The 17,338-nt window shown below is 43.9% G+C and overlaps 3 non-coding genes across 3 annotated transcripts; all 3 read right to left on the reverse strand.

Moving 5' to 3' along the window:
* On the reverse strand, positions 1–107 carry LOC138570624 (U6 spliceosomal RNA). The gene has a single exon (XR_011303662.1). It is a non-coding gene; the product is annotated as a U6 spliceosomal RNA (small nuclear RNA).
* An 8,382-nt stretch (positions 108–8,489) lies between these two features.
* Positions 8,490–8,596, reverse strand: LOC138570625 (U6 spliceosomal RNA). The gene has a single exon (XR_011303663.1). It is a non-coding gene; the product is annotated as a U6 spliceosomal RNA (small nuclear RNA).
* An 8,409-nt stretch (positions 8,597–17,005) lies between these two features.
* LOC138570626 (U6 spliceosomal RNA) lies at positions 17,006–17,112 on the reverse strand. Its single transcript, XR_011303664.1, has one exon. It is a non-coding gene; the product is annotated as a U6 spliceosomal RNA (small nuclear RNA).
* Between the last annotated feature and the right edge of the window lie 226 nt (positions 17,113–17,338).

Raw genomic sequence — 17,338 nt, forward strand, 5'->3', positions numbered from 1 at the left:
AAAAATAGTGAATGCTTTACGAATGTGCGTGCCATCCTTTAGAGCAGGGGCCAATTTAATTTTCCCATTATCATTCCAATATTAGTACATGTGTTGCTGAAGCAAGCGCAAAGGGAGAGTCAATCAAACCATTGATTAGGACCTCCAGTCAAAGGTTTGCCATACCAAATGTCCTTATGTCAGAGGGCAGAAAGTCAAAACACCATTTAGATATCGGGTGGTATGAAATGAAGAGGCAAACAACAGTGAATAAGCATTCCTTGCTGCTGTATTGATCTGGTCCTAAAGGGGTTGGTTTAATGCCAATTATATTTAAAGATTCATGTTCCAGGGTGCTTGCAACATGACACCAACCCCCTCCCCATCACAATGGCTGGGTGATGCAAGCCTGAGAACATCACAATAGACCCATAGACATGAGAACAACTCTGTACCTCTGAGTGTATGTGGGCCCATGGCTGTATCAAGGACAAGGCAGAACAGGAGGTGGCTTATGGCGCCAGTTCCAGAGGCTGTCCAATTGATCCCTGTAAGCAACAAATGTTGGACCATCCTTTAAGAGATTCTGAGGCTGATTTCAATGTTAACTTTGCTGCTGATTTTAGGATTGGTCAACCTTCGACCCAAATCTAGTTTGCTTGGATAAGCCCTGGAAATCTTTTACAGCTTGTACTGGTGGGAGATGATGTGAGTTTATCAAGAGCAACGGGATATGAGGCATGTGTGCCACAAAAAGCAGTTCTAGGATTTTTTATAAGAAAGCCGCTTTAAGAAGGGAAGTTTGGACAACCCTACTGAGAGCAAAAGTATTACACAAAAGGTAAGGGGGTCAGTGGGTCAACCGATAGCACATTTGACTGTGAGTCCGTTTATTGTAAGTCCAAATACTACCAGTTTCGACATTTCCCAGGCTTTTTGTTTAATCTCTTAACAGACCCATTCCTATGTACCTCTGTTTTCATTGTAAGCGAGGGACATACCGTATGCCTTAAACATTCCTGGGCTGCGAAGACTCTATGTAAAAGAAAGAGTAGCAGACAGCTTAATAAATCATCAGCAGGACCCTCTATACCTTCCCCAAAAAACATAAAATGATTTCTCTGCATGTATGTGAGTTGAGCAGCGCAAGTAGTTTGGTTAATGTCAGTGGTTAAATGTCACTTTCACACAGCGCAGAACAGAATCACTTGTACAGGCCACTTCTGCAAAAGCATTACCAGTGTAGAAAGCAGTGAAAAGGTGAGGCAGTGTACAGTCACCCCCGACCCTTCACTGCCCTGATCGGCCACGATCGGCCAAGGACCTCTCTATGAGAGCTAAGGGTGGCATTTTTCTGGAGCTCGGTAACTTAGGGAGACATGGCTAAAGGGATCCTCAATCAACAGCCCAGCATTTGCTTTGTGGCCTGCCCGTATATGTCTGTTCTCCAAATTACCTGCCGCAGCCCAGGCGTCAGCTGGTGAGATGGAATGACCTACCAGGCAGGATCCTGGCAGGTGATTTGCATAGGCACATCCCCTCTCCCTCTCTCTTAGCCCTGCTTACTCCACAGTAGCAAGTATCTAGGGAAAATACAGTGGTCGAGGTGGGGTATCAGTAACTAGCCACTCTGAGAAAGTAAATCTGGGGCGCTTCGCGACTTGTGGGGAACAACTGCAGAGCTCCGTGCCCAGAACTTTGTGGCACAGGGAGGAGGTCTGTGGGATATCAGTAACTTGGAGACATGCAACCTGGTTGGGAGTGCTTCAGGTCTCCTTCCTTGCATGCTCCAAGCAACTCAACAAAGCATCAACAGACTGAGATACCAGCCACAGAGCCACTTTCCACTTGATTTAAAGCCTAAAATCTTTTCCATGCAAACACATAGTCCCCAAATACCATATTTTCTTTGTTTTCTCTCTCTTTATCTCTCTCTACCTCCCTCCCTCCCTCCTGCCCTCTCTCTTTTTCCCCCACCCCGCTCCCTCTCACTCTTCCTCTTCTCCCTTCCATTCATTTTAAGTTTTCATGCACTGCAGCACATTGTGACAATGGTATTTCACAATGAAACTGTTTGAAAGTTACAGAAATCAAAAAAGAAATCAACCAACTAAAAGCAGCCAAATCCGGAATACAATGCTCAGTTCCAATTAAAGATTAAGGCCTAGAAGCAAGTAAAGCTGTAGTTCAGAGAGATGTTTGCAAATAGCACCTTGAAGCAGTTTACGCTGGAGTGCACAACAAGGGGGAAAGAGATAATACTGAGTTTGGTAGAATGGGATAAAAAAACAAAAGAAGCGTGCCACTTCTAAAAGTACAAGTCAAGAAATTGAAGGGGACGGGGCTGTTTATTCAGTCAATAGGACTCACAAGTAAAAGGCTTCAGAGGCATTAGTGTTGAATTTGGCGCAAAATGTATTGTGTTGTCGTGTAATATGCATGAACATACAATTTCAATCTTCATTAAAAAAGATGTATTAAAAAATAAAGACTTGCAAATTAAGAAAGTTTCTGTCCTGTCATGTGTCAACAATAGTGAATGCTTTAAAAATGTGCGTGTCATCCTTTAGAGCAGGAACCAATTCCATTTTCCCATTATCATTCCAATATTAGTACATGTGTTGCTGAGGCACATAGGAATGGATCTGTTAAGAAATTAAACAAACACCTGGAAAAATGTTGAAACAGGTAGAATTTGGATTACAATAAACTGACTCACCGTCAGATGTGCCATCCCTCGACCCACTGACCCCCTTACCTTTTGTGTAATCCTTTTGCTCTCAGCAGGGTTTTCCAAAGTTCCTTACTTAAAGAGGCTTTCTTATAAAAAAAAATCCAAGACCTGTTTTTTATGGCCCACATGCCTCATATCCCGTTGCTCCCGATAAACTCACATCATCTCCCACCAATACAAGCTGTAAAAGATGTCAAGTGCATAGCCAAGAAAACTAGACGTGGGTCAAAGGTTGAGCAATCCTTAAATCAGCAGCAAAAATAACATTGAAATCAGCCTCAGAATCTCTTAAAGGATGGGCCAACATTGATTGCTTGCAGGGCGCAATCGGGCAGCCTCTGGTGCTGACGCCTTAAGGCAAGCGCAAAGGGAGAGCCAACCAAACCATTGATTAGGACCTCTGGACTTTCTGCCCTTTGACATAAGGACATTTGATATGGCAAACGTTTGACCAAACACAATTTAGATGTTGGATGGTATGAAATTAAGAGGCAAACAGCAATACACCAGCATTCTTTGCTGCTGTACTGATCTGGTCCTAAATGGTTTGGTTTAATGCCAATTATATTTAAAGATAAAAAGATTCATGCTCCAGGATGCTTGCAAATTGACACCCCCTCCCCATCACGATGGCTGGGTGAGGCACGCGTGAGAGCATCGCAGCAGACGCATAGACATGAGAAACACTCTGTACCTCTGAGTGTATGTGGGCCCATGGCTGGATCAAGGACAAGGCAACAACAGGAGATGGTTTAAGGTGTCAGCACCCAGGCTGCCCCATCGCGCGCTGCAAGCATCAGATGTTGGACCATCCTTTAAGAGATTCTGAGGCTAATTTCAATGTTAACTTTGCTGCTGATTTAAGGATTGCTCAACCTTCGACCCACGTCTAGTTTGCTTGGCTAAACCCTGAAAATCTTTTACAGCTTGTATTGGTGGGAGATGATGTGAGTTTATCAAGAGCAATGGGATATGAGGCATGTGCGCCACAAAATGCTGGTCTAGGATCTTTTATATGAAAGCCACTTTGGAAAACCCTAGTGAGAGCAAAAGGATTACACAAAGGAAAGGGAGTCAGTGGATCAAGGGATAGCACATCTGACTGTGAGTCCGTTAATTGTAAGTCCAAATCCTACCCGTTTCGACATTTTTCCAGGCTTTTTGTTTCATTTCTTAACAGATCCATTCCTATGTACCTCTGTGTTTTCAACAGAGTTTTCATTGTAAGGGAGGGACATACAGTATGCCTTAAACATTCCTGGGCTGCGAAGACTCTATGTAAAAGCAAGAGTAGAGTACAGCTTAATAAATAATCAGCAGGACACTCTAGACCTTCCCCAAAAAACATAACATTATTTCTCTGCATGTATGTGCGTTGAACAGCGCAAGTAGTTTGGTTAATGTCAGTGGATAAATGTCACTTTCCCACAGCGGTACAAAATCACTTGTACAGGCCGCTTCTGCAAAAGCATTACCGCTGTAGAAAGCAGTGAAAAGGTGAGGCAGTGTGCAGTCACCCCTGACCCTTCACTGCCCTGATCGGCCACGATCGGCCAAGGACCTCTCTATGAGAGCTGAGGGTGGAATTTTTCTGGAGCTCGGTAACTTAGGGAGACATGGCTAAAGGGATCCTCAATCAACAGCCCAGCATTTGCTTTGTGGCCTGTCCGTATATGTCTGTTCTCCAAATTACCTGCCGCAGCCCAGATGTCAGCTGGTGAGATGGAATGCTGTACCAGGCAGGATCCTGGCAGGTGATTTGCATAGGCACATCCCCTCTCCCTCTCTCTTATCCCTGCTTACTCCACAGTAGCAAGTATCTAGGGAAAATACAGTGGTCGAGGTGGGGTATCAGTAACTAGCCACTCTGAGAAAGTAAATCTGGGGCGCTTTGCGACTTGTGGGGAACAACTGCAGAGCTCAGTGCCCAGAACTTTGTGGCACAGGGAGGAGGTCTGTGGGATATCAGTAACTTGGAGACATGCAACCTGGTTGGGAGTGCTTCAGGTCTCCTTCCTTGCATGCTCCAAGCAACTCAACAAAGCATCAACAGACTGAGATACCAGCCACAGAGCCACTTTCCACTTGATTTAAAGCCTAAACTCTTTTCCATGCAAACACATAGTCCCCAAATACCATATATTCTTTGTTTTCTCTCTCTTTATCTCTCTCTACCTCCCTCCCTGCCTCCTGCCTTCCCTCCTGCCCTCTCTCTTTTTCCCCCGCCCCGCTCCCTCTCCCTCTCACTCTTCCTCTTCTCCCTTCCATGCATTTTAAGTTTTCATGCACTGCAGCACATTGTGACAATGGTATTTCACAATGAAACTGTTTGAAAGTTACAGAAATCAAAAAAGAAATCAAGCAACTAAAAGCAGCCAAATCCGGAGTACAATGCTCAGCTCCAATTAAAGATTAAGGCCTAGAAGCAAGTAAAGCTGTAGTTCAGAGCGATGTTTGCAAATAGCAGCTTGAAGCAGTTTACGCTGGAGTGCACAACAAGGGGGAAAGAGATAATACTGAGTTTGGTAGAATGGGATCGAAAAACAAAAGAAGCGTGCCACTTCTAAAAGTACAAGTCAAGAAATTGAAGGGGACTGGGCTGTTTATTCAGTCAATAGGACTCACAAGTAAAAGGCTTCAGAGGCATTAGTGTTGAATTTGGCGCAAAATGTATTGTGTTGTCGTGTAATATGCATGAACATACAATTTCAATCTTCATTAAAAAAGATGTATTAAAAAATAAAGACTTGCAAATTAAGAAAGTTTCTGTCCTGTCATGTGCCAACAATAGTGAATGCTTTAAAAATGTGCGTGTCATCCTTTAGAGCAGGAACCAATTCCATTTTCCCATTATCATTCCAATATTAGTACATGTGTTGCTGAGGCACATAGGAATGGATCTGTTAAGAAATTAAACAAACACCTGGAAAAATGTTGAAACAGGTAGAATTTGGACTTACAATAAACTGACTCACCGTCAGATGTGCCATCCCTTGACCCACTGACCCCCTTACCTTTTGTGTAATCCTTTTGCTCTCAGCAGGGTTTTCCAAAGTTCCTTACTTAAAGAGGCTTTCTTATAAAAAAAAAATCCAAGACCTGTTTTTTATGGCCCACATGCCTCATATCCCGTTGCTCCCGATAAACTCACATCATCTCCCACCAATACAAGCTGTAAAAGATGTCAAGTGCATAGCCAAGAAAACTAGACATGGGTCAAAGGTTGAGCAATCCTTAAATCAGCAGCAAAAATAACATTGAAATCAGCCTCAGAATCTCTTAAAGGATGGGCCAACATTGATTGCTTGCAGGGCGCAATCGGGCAGCCTCTGGTGCTGATGCCTTAAGGCAAGCGCAAAGGGAGAGCCAACCAAACCATTGATTAGGACCTCTGGACTTTCTGCCCTTTGACATAAGGACATTTGATATGGCAAACGTTTGACCAAACACAATTTAGATGTTGGATGGTATGAAATTAAGAGGCAAACAGCAATACACCAGCATTCTTTGCTGCTGTACTGATCTGGTCCTAAATGGTTTGGTTTAATGCCAATTATATTTAAAGATAAAAAGATTCATGCTCCAGGATGCTTGCAAATTGACACCCCCTCCCCATCACGATGGCTGGGTGAGGCACGCGTGAGAGCATCGCAGCAGACGCATAGACATGAGAAACACTCTGTACCTCTGAGTGTATGTGGGCCCATGGCTGGATCAAGGACAAGGCAACAACAGGAGATGGTTTAAGGTGTCAGCACCCAGGCTGCCCCATCGCGCGCTGCAAGCATCAGATGTTGGACCATCCTTTAAGAGATTCTGAGGCTAATTTCAATGTTAACTTTGCTGCTGATTTAAGGATTGCTCAACCTTCGACCCACGTCTAGTTTGCTTGGCTAAACCCTGAAAATCTTTTACAGCTTGTATTGGTGGGAGATGATGTGAGTTTATCAAGAGCAATGGGATATGAGGCATGTGCGCCACAAAATGCTGGTCTAGGATCTTTTATATGAAAGCCACTTTGGAAAACCCTAGTGAGAGCAAAAGGATTACACAAAGGAAAGGGAGTCAGTGGATCAAGGGATAGCACATCTGACTGTGAGTCCGTTAATTGTAAGTCCAAATCCTACCCGTTTCGACATTTTTCCAGGCTTTTTGTTTCATTTCTTAACAGATCCATTCCTATGTACCTCTGTGTTTTCAACAGAGTTTTCATTGTAAGGGAGGGACATACAGTATGCCTTAAACATTCCTGGGCTGCGAAGACTCTATGTAAAAGCAAGAGTAGAGTACAGCTTAATAAATAATCAGCAGGACACTCTAGACCTTCCCCAAAAAACATAACATTATTTCTCTGCATGTATGTGCGTTGAACAGCGCAAGTAGTTTGGTTAATGTCAGTGGATAAATGTCACTTTCCCACAGCGCAGAACAAAATCACTTGTACAGGCCGCTTCTGCAAAAGCATTACCGCTGTAGAAAGCAGTGAAAAGGTGAGGCAGTGTGCAGTCACCCCTGACCCTTCACTGCCCTGATCGGCCACGAACCTCTCTATGAGAGCTGAGGGTGGAGTTTTTCTGGACCTCGGTAACTTAGGGAGACATGGCTAAAGGGATCCTCAATCAACGGCCCAGTCTTTGCTTTGTGGCCTGTCCGAATATTTCTGTTCTCCAAATTACCTGCTGCTGCCCAGGTGTCAGCTGGTGAGATGGAATGACGTCCCAGGGATGATCCTGGCAGATGATTTGCATAGGCACACCCCCTCTCCCTCTGTCTTAGCCCTGCTTACTCCACAATAGCAAGTATCTGGGGAAAATATAGTGGTCGAGTTAGGGTAGCAGTAACTAGCCAATCTGAGAAAGTAAATCTGGGGCGCTTGGCGACTTGTGGGGAACAACTGCAGAGCTCAGTGCCCAGAACGTTGTGGCACAGGGAGGAGGTCTGTGGGATTTCAGTAACGTAGAGACATGCAACCTGGTTGGGAGTGCTTCAGGTCTTCTTCCTTGCATGTTCCAAGCAACTCAACAAAGCATCAACAAGCTGAGATACCAGCCAATGAGCCCCTTTCCACTTGATTTAAAGCCTAAAATCTTTTCCATGCAAACACATAGCCCCCAAATATCATCTTTTCTTTGTTTTCGCTCTCTCAGTCTCTCTCACTCCCCCTCCCTCCTACCCTCTCTCCTTCCCGCCCTCACTCTTTCTCCCCCCCCCACAAACCTCCCTTTCCCTCTCACTCTTCCTCTTCCTCTCCCTACCATTCATTTTAAGTTTTCATGCACTGCAGCACATTGTGACAATGGTATTTCACAATGAAACTGTTTGTTGATTTCTTTTTTGATTTCTGTAACTTTCAAACTAAAAGCAGCCAAATCCGGAGTACAACGCTCCGCTCCAATTAAAGATTAAGGCCTAGAAGCAAGTAAAGCTGTAGTTCAGAGCGATGTTTGCAAATAGCACCTTAAAGCAGTTTACGCTGGAGTGCACAACAAGGGGGAAAGTGATAATACTGAGTTTGGTAAAATAGGATAAAAAAAATCAAAAGACGCGTGCCACTTCTAAAAGTGCAAGCCAAGAAATTGAAGGCGACAGGGCTGTTCATTCAGTCAATAGGACTCACAAGTAAAAGGCGCCTGAGGCATTAGTGTTGAATTTGGCTCAAAATGTATTGTGTTGTCGTGTAATATGTATGAACATACAATTTCAATCTTCATTAAAAAAGATGTATTAAAAAAATAAAGCCTTGCAAATTAAGAAAGTTTCTGTCCTGTCATGTGCCAAAAATAGTGAATGCTTTACGAATGTGCGTGCCATCCTTTAGAGCAGGGGCCAATTTAATTTTCCCATTATCATTCCAATATTAGTACATGTGTTGCTGAAGCAAGCGCAAAGGGAGAGTCAATCAAACCATTGATTAGGACCTCCAGTCAAAGGTTTGCCATACCAAATGTCCTTATGTCAGAGGGCAGAAAGTCAAAACACCATTTAGATATCGGGTGGTATGAAATGAAGAGGCAAACAACAGTGAATAAGCATTCCTTGCTGCTGTATTGATCTGGTCCTAAAGGGGTTGGTTTAATGCCAATTATATTTAAAGATTCATGCTCCAGGGTGCTTGCAAAATGACACCAACCCCCTCCCCATCACAATGGCTGGGTGATGCAAGCCTGAGAACATCACAATAGACCCATAGACATGAGAACAACTCTGTACCTCTGAGTGTATGTGGGCCCATGGCTGCATCAAGGACAAGGCAGAACAGGAGGTGGCTTATGGCGCCAGTTCCAGAGGCTGTCCAATTGATCCCTGTAAGCAACAAATGTTGGACCATCCTTTAAGAGATTCTGAGGCTGATTTCAATGTTAACTTTGCTGCTGATTTTAGGATTGGTCAACCTTCGACCCAAATCTAGTTTGCTTGGATAAGCCCTGGAAATCTTTTACAGCTTGTACTGGTGGGAGATGATGTGAGTTTATCAAGAGCAACGGGATATGAGGCATGTGTGCCACAAAAAGCAGTTCTAGGATTTTTTATAAGAAAGCCGCATTAAGAAGGGAAGTTTGGACAACCCTACTGAGAGCAAAAGTATTACACAAAAGGTAAGGGGGTCAGTGGGTCAACCGATAGCACATTTGACTGTGAGTCCGTTTATTGTAAGTCCAAATACTACCAGTTTCGACATTTCCCAGGCTTTTTGTTTAATCTCTTAACAGACCCATTCCTATGTACCTCTGTTTTCATTGTAAGCGAGGGACATACCGTATGCCTTAAACATTCCTGGGCTGCGAAGACTCTATGTAAAAGAAAGAGTAGCAGACAGCTTAATAAATCATCAGCAGGACCCTCTATACCTTCCCCAAAAAACATAAAATGATTTCTCTGCATGTATGTGAGTTGAGCAGCGCAAGTAGTTTGGTTAATGTCAGTGGATAAATGTCACTTTCACACAGCGCAGAACAGAATCACTTGTACAGGCCACTTCTGCAAAAGCATTACCAGTGTAGAAAGCAGTGAAAAGGTGAGGCAGTGTACAGTCACCCCCGACCCTTCACTGCCCTGATCGGCCACGATCGGCCAAGGACCTCTCTATGAGAGCTAAGGGTGGAATTTTTCTGGAGCTCGGTAACTTAGGGAGACATGGCTAAAGGGATCCTCAATCAACAGCCCAGCATTTGCTTTGTGGCCTGTCCGTATATGTCTGTTCTCCAAATTACCTGCCGCAGCCCAGATGTCAGCTGGTGAGATGGAATGTTGTACCAGGCAGGATCCTGGCAGGTGATTTGCATAGGCACATCCCCTCTCCCTCTCTCTTATCCCTGCTTACTCCACAGTAGCAAGAATCTAGGGTAAATACAGTGGTCGAGGTGGGGTATCAGTAACTAGCCACTCTGAGAAAGTAAATCTGGGGCGCTTTGCGACTTGTGGGGAACAACTGCAGAGCTCAGTGCCCAGAACTTTGTGGCACAGGGAGGAGGTCTGTGGGATATCAGTAACTTGGAGACATGCAACCTGGTTGGGAGTGCTTCAGGTCTCCTTCCTTGCATGCTCCAAGCAACTCAACAAAGCATCAACAGACTGAGATACCAGCCACAGAGCCACTTCCCACTTGATTTAAAGCCTAAACTCTTTTCCATGCAAACACATAGTCCCCAAATACCATATATTCTTTGTTTTCTCTCTCTTTATCTCTCTCTACCTCCCTCCCTGCCTCCTGCCTTCCCTCCTGCCCTCTCTCTTTTTCCCCCGCCCCGCTCCCTCTCCCTCTCACTCTTCCTCTTCTCCCTTCCATGCATTTTAAGTTTTCATGCACTGCAGCACATTGTGACAATGGTATTTCACAATGAAACTGTTTGAAAGTTACAGAAATCAAAAAAGAAATCAACCAACTAAAAGCAGCCAAATCCGGAGTACAATGCTCAGCTCCAATTAAAGATTAAGGCCTAGAAGCAAGTAAAGCTGTAGTTCAGAGCGATGTTTGCAAATAGCAGCTTGAAGCAGTTTACGCTGGAGTGAACAACAAGGGGGAAAGAGATAATACTGAGTTTGGTAGAATGGGATCGAAAAACAAAAGAAGCGTGCCACTTCTAAAAGTACAAGTCAAGAAATTGAAGGGGACTGGGCTGTTTATTCAGTCAATAGGACTCACAAGTAAAAGGCTTCAGAGGCATTAGTGTTGAATTTGGCGCAAAATGTATTGTGTTGTGTAATATGCATGAACATACAATTTCAATCTTCATTAAAAAAGATGTATTAAAAAATAAAGACTTGCAAATTAAGAAAGTTTCTGTCCTGTCATGTGCCAACAATAGTGAATGCTTTAAAAATGTGCGTGTCATCCTTTAGAGCAGGAACCAATTCCATTTTCCCATTATCATTCCAATATTAGTACATGTGTTGCTGAGGCACATAGGAATGGATCTGTTAAGAAATTAAACAAACACCTGGAAAAATGTTGAAACAGGTAGAATTTGGACTTACAATAAACTGACTCACCGTCAGATGTGCCATCCCTTGACCCACTGACCCCCTTACCTTTTGTGTAATCCTTTTGCTCTCAGCAGGGTTTTCCAAAGTTCCTTACTTAAAGAGGCTTTCTTATAAAAAAAAAATCCAAGACCTGTTTTTTATGGCCCACATGCCTCATATCCCGTTGCTCCCGATAAACTCACATCATCTCCCACCAATACAAGCTGTAAAAGATGTCAAGTGCATAGCCAAGAAAACTAGACGTGGGTCAAAGGTTGAGCAATCCTTAAATCAGCAGCAAAAATAACATTGAAATCAGCCTCAGAATCTCTTAAAGGATGGGCCAACATTGATTGCTTGCAGGGCGCAATCGGGCAGCCTCTGGTGCTGATGCCTTAAGGCAAGCGCAAAGGGAGAGCCAACCAAACCATTGATTAGGACCTCTGGACTTTCTGCCCTTTGACATAAGGACATTTGATATGGCAAACGTTTGACCAAACACAATTTAGATGTTGGATGGTATGAAATTAAGAGGCAAACAGCAATACACCAGCATTCTTTGCTGCTGTACTGATCTGGTCCTAAATGGTTTGGTTTAATGCCAATTATATTTAAAGATAAAAAGATTCATGCTCCAGGATGCTTGCAAATTGACACCCCCTCCCCATCACGATGGCTGGGTGAGGCACGCGTGAGAGCATCGCAGCAGACGCATAGACATGAGAAACACTCTGTACCTCTGAGTGTATGTGGGCCCATGGCTGGATCAAGGACAAGGCAACAACAGGAGATGGTTTAAGGTGTCAGCACCCAGGCTGCCCCATCGCGCGCTGCAAGCATCAGATGTTGGACCATCCTTTAAGAGATTCTGAGGCTAATTTCAATGTTAACTTTGCTGCTGATTTAAGGATTGCTCAACCTTCGACCCACGTCTAGTTTGCTTGGCTAAACCCTGAAAATCTTTTACAGCTTGTATTGGTGGGAGATGATGTGAGTTTATCAAGAGCAATGGGATATGAGGCATGTGCGCCACAAAATGCTGGTCTAGGATCTTTTATATGAAAGCCACTTTGGAAAACCCTAGTGAGAGCAAAAGGATTACACAAAGGAAAGGGAGTCAGTGGATCAAGGGATAGCACATCTGACTGTGAGTCCGTTAATTGTAAGTCCAAATCCTACCCGTTTCGACATTTTTCCAGGCTTTTTGTTTCATTTCTTAACAGATCCATTCCTATGTACCTCTGTGTTTTCAACAGAGTTTTCATTGTAAGGGAGGGACATACAGTATGCCTTAAACATTCCTGGGCTGCGAAGACTCTATGTAAAAGCAAGAGTAGAGTACAGCTTAATAAATAATCAGCAGGACACTCTAGACCTTCCCCAAAAAACATAACATTATTTCTCTGCATGTATGTGCGTTGAACAGCGCAAGTAGTTTGGTTAATGTCAGTGGATAAATGTCACTTTCCCACAGCGCAGAACAAAATCACTTGTACAGGCCGCTTCTGCAAAAGCATTACCGCTGTAGAAAGCAGTGAAAAGGTGAGGCAGTGTGCAGTCACCCCTGACCCTTCACTGCCCTGATCGGCCACGATCGGCCAAGGACCTCTCTATGAGAGCTGAGGGTGGAATTTTTCTGGAGCTCGGTAACTTAGGGAGACATGGCTAAAGGGATCCTCAATCAACAGCCCAGCATTTGCTTTGTGGCCTGTCCGTATATGTCTGTTCTCCAAATTACCTGCCGCAGCCCAGATGTCAGCTGGTGAGATGGAATGCTGTACCAGGCAGGATCCTGGCAGGTGATTTGCATAGGCACATCCCCTCTCCCTCTCTCTTATCCCTGCTTACTCCACAGTAGCAAGTATCTAGGGAAAATACAGTGGTCGAGGTGGGGTATCAGTAACTAGCCACTCTGAGAAAGTAAATCTGGGGCGCTTTGCGACTTGTGGGGAACAACTGCAGAGCTCAGTGCCCAGAACTTTGTGGCACAGGGAGGAGGTCTGTGGGATATCAGTAACTTGGAGACATGCAACCTGGTTGGGAGTGCTTCAGGTCTCCTTCCTTGCATGCTCCAAGCAACTCAACAAAGCATCAACAGACTGAGATACCAGCCACAGAGCCACTTTCCACTTGATTTAAAGCCTAAACTCTTTTCCATGCAAACACATAGTCCCCAAATACCATATATTCTTTGTTTTCTCTCTCTTTATCTCTCTCTACCTCCCTCCCTGCCTCCTGCCTTCCCTCCTGCCCTCTCTCTTTTTCCCCCGCCCCGCTCCCTCTCCCTCTCACTCTTCCTCTTCTCCCTTCCATGCATTTTAAGTTTTCATGCACTGCAGCACATTGTGACAATGGTATTTCACAATGAAACTGTTTGAAAGTTACAGAAATCAAAAAAGAAATCAAGCAACTAAAAGCAGCCAAATCCGGAGTACAATGCTCAGCTCCAATTAAAGATTAAGGCCTAGAAGCAAGTAAAGCTGTAGTTCAGAGCGATGTTTGCAAATAGCAGCTTGAAGCAGTTTACGCTGGAGTGCACAACAAGGGGGAAAGAGATAATACTGAGTTTGGTAGAATGGGATCGAAAAACAAAAGAAGCGTGCCACTTCTAAAAGTACAAGTCAAGAAATTGAAGGGGACTGGGCTGTTTATTCAGTCAATAGGACTCACAAGTAAAAGGCTTCAGAGGCATTAGTGTTGAATTTGGCGCAAAATGTATTGTGTTGTCGTGTAATATGCATGAACATACAATTTCAATCTTCATTAAAAAAGATGTATTAAAAAATAAAGACTTGCAAATTAAGAAAGTTTCTGTCCTGTCATGTGCCAACAATAGCGAATGCTTTAAAAATGTGCGTGTCATCCTTTAGAGCAGGAACCAATTCCATTTTCCCATTATCATTCCAATATTAGTACATGTGTTGCTGAGGCACATAGGAATGGATCTGTTAAGAAATTAAACAAACACCTGGAAAAATGTTGAAACAGGTAGAATTTGGACTTACAATAAACTGACTCACCGTCAGATGTGCCATCCCTTGACCCACTGACCCCCTTACCTTTTGTGTAATCCTTTTGCTCTCAGCAGGGTTTTCCAAAGTTCCTTACTTAAAGAGGCTTTCTTATAAAAAAAAAATCCAAGACCTGTTTTTTATGGCCCACATGCCTCATATCCCGTTGCTCCCGATAAACTCACATCATCTCCCACCAATACAAGCTGTAAAAGATGTCAAGTGCATAGCCAAGAAAACTAGACATGGGTCAAAGGTTGAGCAATCCTTAAATCAGCAGCAAAAATAACATTGAAATCAGCCTCAGAATCTCTTAAAGGATGGGCCAACATTGATTGCTTGCAGGGCGCAATCGGGCAGCCTCTGGTGCTGATGCCTTAAGGCAAGCGCAAAGGGAGAGCCAACCAAACCATTGATTAGGACCTCTGGACTTTCTGCCCTTTGACATAAGGACATTTGATATGGCAAACGTTTGACCAAACACAATTTAGATGTTGGATGGTATGAAATTAAGAGGCAAACAGCAATACACCAGCATTCTTTGCTGCTGTACTGATCTGGTCCTAAATGGTTTGGTTTAATGCCAATTATATTTAAAGATAAAAAGATTCATGCTCCAGGATGCTTGCAAATTGACACCCCCTCCCCATCACGATGGCTGGGTGAGGCACGCGTGAGAGCATCGCAGCAGACGCATAGACATGAGAAACACTCTGTACCTCTGAGTGTATGTGGGCCCATGGCTGGATCAAGGACAAGGCAACAACAGGAGATGGTTTAAGGTGTCAGCACCCAGGCTGCCCCATCGCGCGCTGCAAGCATCAGATGTTGGACCATCCTTTAAGAGATTCTGAGGCTAATTTCAATGTTAACTTTGCTGCTGATTTAAGGATTGCTCAACCTTCGACCCACGTCTAGTTTGCTTGGCTAAACCCTGAAAATCTTTTACAGCTTGTATTGGTGGGAGATGATGTGAGTTTATCAAGAGCAATGGGATATGAGGCATGTGCGCCACAAAATGCTGGTCTAGGATCTTTTATATGAAAGCCACTTTGGAAAACCCTAGTGAGAGCAAAAGGATTACACAAAGGAAAGGGAGTCAGTGGATCAAGGGATAGCACATCTGACTGTGAGTCCGTTAATTGTAAGTCCAAATCCTACCCGTTTCGACATTTTTCCAGGCTTTTTGTTTCATTTCTTAACAGATCCATTCCTATGTACCTCTGTGTTTTCAACAGAGTTTTCATTGTAAGGGAGGGACATACAGTATGCCTTAAACATTCCTGGGCTGCGAAGACTCTATGTAAAAGCAAGAGTAGAGTACAGCTTAATAAATAATCAGCAGGACACTCTAGACCTTCCCCAAAAAACATAACATTATTTCTCTGCATGTATGTGCGTTGAACAGCGCAAGTAGTTTGGTTAATGTCAGTGGATAAATGTCACTTTCCCACAGCGCAGAACAAAATCACTTGTACAGGCCGCTTCTGCAAAAGCATTACCGCTGTAGAAAGCAGTGAAAAGGTGAGGCAGTGTGCAGTCACCCCTGACCCTTCACTGCCCTGATCGGCCACGATCGGCCAAGGACCACTCTATGAGAGCTGAGGGTGGAGTTTTTCTGGACCTCGGTAACTTAGGGAGACATGGCTAAAGGGATCCTCAATCAACGGCCCAGTCTTTGCTTTGTGGCCTGTCCGAATATTTCTGTTCTCCAAATTACCTGCTGCTGCCCAGGTGTCAGCTGGTGAGATGGAATGACGTCCCAGGGATGATCCTGGCAGATGATTTGCATAGGCACACCCCCTCTCCCTCTGTCTTAGCCCTGCTTACTCCACAATAGCAAGTATCTGGGGAAAATATAGTGGTCGAGTTAGGGTAGCAGTAACTAGCCAATCTGAGAAAGTAAATCTGGGGCGCTTGGCGACTTGTGGGGAACAACTGCAGAGCTCAGTGCCCAGAACGTTGTGGCACAGGGAGGAGGTCTGTGGGATTTCAGTAACGTAGAGACATGCAACCTGGTCGGGAGTGCTTCAGGTCTTCTTCCTTGCATGTTCCAAGCAACTCAACAAAGCATCAACAGGCTGAGATACCAGCCAATGAGCCCCTTTCCACTTGATTTAAAGCCTAAAATCTTTTCCATGCAAACACATAGCCCCCAAATATCATATTTTCTTTGTTTTCGCTCTCTCAGTCTCTCTCACTCCCCCTCCCTCCTACCCTCCCTCCTTCCCGCCCTCACTCTTTCTCCCCCCCACAAACCTCCCTTTCCCTCTCACTCTTCCTCTTCCTCTCCCTACCAATCATTTTAAGTTTTCATGCACTGCAGCACATTGTGACAATGGTATTTCACAATGAAACTGTTTGTTGATTTCTTTTTTGATTTCTGTAACTTTCAAACTAAAAGCAGCCAAATCCGGAGTACAACGCTCCGCTCCAATTAAAGATTAAGGCCTAGAAGCAAGTAAAGCTGTAGTTCAGAGCGATGTTTGCAAATAGCACCTTAAAGCAGTTTACGCTGGAGTGCACAACAAGGGGGAAAGTGATAATACTGAGTTTGGTAAAATAGGATAAAAAAAATCAAAAGACGCGTGCCACTTCTAAAAGTGCAAGCCAAGAAATTGAAGGCGACAGGGCTGTTCATTCAGTCAATAGGACTCACAAGTAAAAGGCGCCTGTGGCATTAGTGTTGAATTTGGCTCAAAATGTATTGTGTTGTCGTGTAATATGTATGAACATACAATTTCAATCTTCATTAAAAAAGATGTATTAAAAAAATAAAGCCTTGCAAATTAAGAAAGTTTCTGTCCTGTCATGTGCCAAAAATAGTGAATGCTTTACGAATGTGCGTGCCATCCTTTAGAGCAGGGGCCAATTTAATTTTCCCATTATCATTCCAATATTAGTACATGTGTTGCTGAAGCAAGCGCAAAGGGAGAGTCAATCAAACCATTGATTAGGACCTCCAGTCAAAGGTTTGCCATACCAAATGTCCTTATGTCAGAGGGCAGAAAGTCAAAACACCATTTAGATATCGGGTGGTATGAAATGAAGAGGCAAACAACAGTGAATAAGCATTCCTTGCTGCTGTATTGATCTGGTCCTAAAGGGGTTGGTTTAATGCCAATTATATTTAAAGATTCATGTTCCAGGG

This window comes from Ambystoma mexicanum, chromosome 2q (assembly GCF_040938575.1).
Source record: "Ambystoma mexicanum isolate Mex_15411 chromosome 2q, UKY_AmexF1_1, whole genome shotgun sequence".
NCBI classification, from domain to species: Eukaryota; Metazoa; Chordata; class Amphibia; order Caudata; family Ambystomatidae; genus Ambystoma; species Ambystoma mexicanum.